At 34.8% G+C, this 4750-nt stretch overlaps 1 long non-coding RNA gene across 1 annotated transcript; it reads left to right on the top strand.

The window, feature by feature from the left end:
* Positions 1-621: 621 nt before the first annotated feature.
* Positions 622-2425, top strand: LOC131238564 (uncharacterized). Its single transcript, XR_009167926.1, has 3 exons — positions 622-690; positions 771-930; positions 2349-2425. It is a non-coding gene; the product is annotated as an uncharacterized LOC131238564 (long non-coding RNA).
* Positions 2426-4750: the final 2325 nt, after the last annotated feature.

The raw sequence follows: 4750 nt of genomic DNA, 5'->3' as shown, positions 1-4750 counted from the left end.
CCGCAGTTTTTAATTATCTGTTATTTTATACCGAATTTATTATGATATTAAATGGAATTATTTTTTTTTCAAATAATCCTTACATACATACATATAAATAAAATGATATGTTAATTTATCATAAATATTTTAAAATTTTATGTTTTAAGTGAGATTTTCCCAATAAATACACTGAGAAAAACTTCAAAAATCTAAAAATCCCTTGAGAAATTCCTAACCGAAAAATAGGTGAGAATGAGATTTGTCACTGCGATTTACATATGTGATGTTAAAAATTCTTTTGAATTGTTCCTAATGGTTTAAATGGTGAAGAATTTGTGTTCTTTTAAAAGAGTGCTTGAATGATTAGCTTTCAGGATGGAATCTGAGAGATTTTTGGTGATGCTACAAATTTCTTGAAGTAGCTTCGTTTGGAGCTGAAAATGATGTAGAGTTTGACTCCCCTTTCAAGTGCTCTAAGATCGATACATCCAAACTACGACATCTTTGCCTCACTGAATTCGAAGAACTTTCATTGTAAAATTAGATTTTTTTTTTTGAATCGCTTTTTCGGGAAGTGAAAATGGTCTATAATTCAACATTTGCTTCCCTCTAGAGTCTCGCATATATATCTGAAAATCAGATAATGAAGTTCAAGATCAGCAGGGCCTGCGATCTGAGCTCCATTTCTGTCCTTCGACCACATTCTAGGTCCAGATTTATCAAGAAAACCCGATCTGGTCACATTTATAGTCTTCTTTTGTGGTGATTTTCTTACTCTGTTCATGCAGGAGAGGAAATGCAATCCCACCAGGAGCAGATACTTCAGTTTTTGGTAAAAGCCAACGTTCTTCGTAGTTCCGGTCGCATTCGCAACAGTCATTTTCACAGGGCATGTCAATGTCTCAGCTCTCACGGAATTCTCAAGAGGAAATTGTGACAAATGAACATGTAGGGACCTTATATATTGCCTTAATTTTCTAGATATTTTTCATGAATTTATGATACATTTTATTTTCATTTCCTGCTAATATGACATTATGATGAAATTTAAAAAAATTAAATAAAAATCGCATTTTCTATGGTTTTTCCTTTTTTGGAAGAAATTATGGTGAATTACTGTAAGAAACTCGATTTTAAGCTCATGATTATAAGCTAAAAATAATAATTTAGGTAGTTCCATTTTCTTGTTTTATGGTAGGCATCATTGCAAGTTATATAAGAAACTCTCTTTTTTTTTTTTTTAATCCTTTTTTTTTTGGAGGAACAAAATGTGTGTGTGTGTGTGTGTGTGTGTGTGTGTGTGTGTGTGTGTGTGTGTGTGACTTTAATTTCCTCTGATTTCCTGATTCTGGAAAGCTCACAGGGAAATTAGATTAGTCGCATGAGTTTACACTAGATTTCCCAAGGAAGCTGCAGTAATCTTTTACATGAATTAGGGTGGTGATTTTGCATGAAGTCATCTCTATTTTTATTTTCCTGTTATTTGAGATTGTGATGATGACCTTGAAAAAGAAAATTGAACTTGCTTTGGTTTTTCCCATATTGAATCAGATCATGGCAAATAAACACAAGAAACTCGATTTTGCCATCAGTTTCTAAGTTTTAGAGGAATAAGTAGCACTCATACATGTCTTTGGTAAGCTTTTGATTTCCTCTTAATTGAGTTGTGAGGATATAGTTGAAAGGAGTTAATGCTTTAATTGATGCTAAATTTTTTCTTCTCATCTTTGAAAGCAATCAAGAATACTTTAGGAAGCCCAATTTTGCCTGAAATTCCAGGGTTTGGAGGAATTAGGTGTGACTTTTAGATGAATTCATCTTTAAGTCACTTTCTTTTCCTATACTATGAGAAATTTTTGATAAATTTGCTTGCATAGAAAAATAATAATATTTCATTTTCTATAAAAATTCACAAAAAACCAATTCAAATTTTGTTCAAGACAAGTTGCACTCAGGTATTTCGCTTTTGAAGTTTGGTATTATGGAGAGTTTCCACTATGAACTATTATAATTAATTTTTGTAAATAAATTGTGTAGGATGAGAATGATGTCTGGTATAAAAAATAAATGAAAAGAAATGTCATCCTGCATTAATTAGATCCAATTTTTTCATGTGTATGTGTGCATGTTTGGGTCTTGCAAGACTGGAATTCATAGCAGTCCACTGGCTTTTAAATTTATCTAGATTTTTTGCCAAATTTAAGAAAATATTAGATGCATATATCTGGATTGATGAGTATAATCTTTGCTACCATCTCTGTTGCTGCTGCCAAAATTTCCAGATCCTTCTTGAGTTACTATTTCTTCACATCTTTAGCAACACTTCTTTTTCTTCTTGATTAATCATGTGCACATTGTAAATTTAGAGATTTGGTTCTCAAGACAAGTCATTGAAGAGGATTTCTTGCTTGGCGCCTGTTACTTACACGCGAGAAGATACTCATTGAAGAGGATTTCCGTGTGGACCGATTCTATCAGAACAAAGATTGTTCTCTTTTCTTGAACAATCCTCTGTTTAAGAGTGTAATGTTGGATACAATGGATTGTATTGTCAATTATTTCAGTGCAAATTGGAAAATTCTTTAGCTACATTATCATAGAAACTAAAATTGATTTGATTTAACTCAGACTTTCATGGGTTTTGTTCTATTATACTAAACAGGGTTGTGCTAGGAATCCTAATCATGCATTCATGGGGCTTGTCAGTAAGGGTCTTGAGCTATGGATATATTAGGTATGAAAACTGCACTTTCTAAAAACTGATTCTTTTCTGATTTTCTGGCAAAATATTGCAAAAACTGGTGCAGAACTTAAGGTACCTGTCATCCTTGATCCCTACTCTGATTGATTGTCTGTTTGCTGAGTTTGAAGTTCCCAAAGCACCAATTCACACAGGGAACAATGTAGTAAACAGTTCCACTGAAATTCTTGTTCCATGCATATTCTGTTTTTAGGCTGTTTGCACAGAGGGGAGTGTCACCCATATGCTAGCAATAGTCCACTATGTCAGAAGATCCAAAACATTCACCTGGAGTATGGCAAACATATTTTCCAGTTCAGGACTGAAAATTAGGCAATGTGTTTCTTGAACAGAGGATCTGCCACGTGTGAAGCTTAGGTACATAGCTTACTATGAGCAGTCCTAATAACAGGGTAGCATAGTAAGCATAGCATCCAATGTTTGTATGTGATCGTTCCTCATTAATTAGAGAGAATTTTCTTATGATTAAAAGCAGGAATCGGGTCCTGGGTTGGGCTATTGCGTCACCATCATCAACATATGGCTGATTTAATGGCCATGTAGCCACATTTCCAACATGGTATATTTATTGGAAAGTTAAAAAGTGAAAAATCCAATGTTCCTATTTTAACAAAAAAGATGCCCACTAATTCATATGTTAGGACTGTTCAAACAATATGATGTTTGGAATGTGTCTTAGAAGTGTAGCAGTGTTGCCTATTTTCATCCATCGTTTTCGTATGGGCCCACCATCTTGTATGCAAGCATGTTGTAACATATCTGTTATCACATTGTAGCAGCCAGTTTGAATGGTTGCATGGCAACTGTAACCAACCTGAAAAATCCTGTGAACAAATGGTGTTATGGTGTTGTTCCTATTACGGTGGGATATCCATTCCTTTTTAAAATTAGAATCTAAACTGTCATTAGTTATGATTGCTGCAGCCAAATTTTATTCATTGTTTCCTGTTCTGAACTTGGCAGCACAATAAACTTCATGTGATATTGAAATCAGTTTCTTCTTGCACTAGAAAAAGACTCGAGCAAGGTCTTTTTGGTTTTTCGTGTTATCATCAACATATGGCTGATTGAATTAAAAGCAGGAATTTCTATTTTGTCTAAAAGAAACTACTGATGTCCATCTTCTCGGCACCATGTCCATCTTCTAAAGCTGCCAGTCTTCCTTCTTCACATGGGTATTTACACTACCTTTTTTGTCAGGCACAATTCCAGCTGAGACAACGACCACCTTCCCTAGGAAATCAGGTAGCTCTACCACCTCTCCATGCATGTCAATTGCACCAGAGGATCTGTAGAAAACACTGCAAAAATGGCATCCATCAAGCTAGAGACTGCATGCTAGTTGGCAAGGAAAATGTCCAAGTTGTAATTAGTATAATATGTACCAAGGAACTGTTTCATTTGTTCCTTTTTTTTTCTTTCATTTTATGTTTATCCATCTTTGTAATATGAGTTAAAGTAGAAGAAGTTATTTTATTATGTAGGCTTGAGAGGATGTCCGTAATGTTTCGCTGGGGAGTTCACATGGGTGCATGATCAAAGCTTTTTACCAGGTGCAAGCCACAATCTAGCTTCTATTGCACATAAAATTCAGGTGAGTCTAACTCACCTTGTCTAATAGGTACGTAGCCCATTGATGAAGTAAGTTATTACTATTATTTTTTATATATCTATCTAGATTGGGGGGCATAATTTGGACAGTTCAATCTAAGTTACATGTGTACCACGGTGGCATTTTTAATGCCTATGCATCAACCATTCCACTCAAGCAGAGTATCAAATTTTTTTGTATACAAATAATGGCCTTAGTGCACTTGTGCAACGGTATCCAAAGCATGAATGGACCCTCATGGTTGCCAACAACATTCTAGAAGTTTTCTAGACAAATACCTTCATGGTGATCAACAACATAATGGCCTTAGTGCACCTGTGCATGCATGCTTGCGTGAGTATAGCTCACCTCCTGTTAAAGAGGCATTTGTAGGATGACCTATCTAGGAATGCTTT

This window comes from Magnolia sinica, chromosome 3 (assembly GCF_029962835.1).
Source record: "Magnolia sinica isolate HGM2019 chromosome 3, MsV1, whole genome shotgun sequence".
Lineage (NCBI taxonomy): Eukaryota > Viridiplantae > Streptophyta > Magnoliopsida > Magnoliales > Magnoliaceae > Magnolia > Magnolia sinica.
This window is presented reverse-complemented; position numbering and strand designations above follow the sequence as displayed.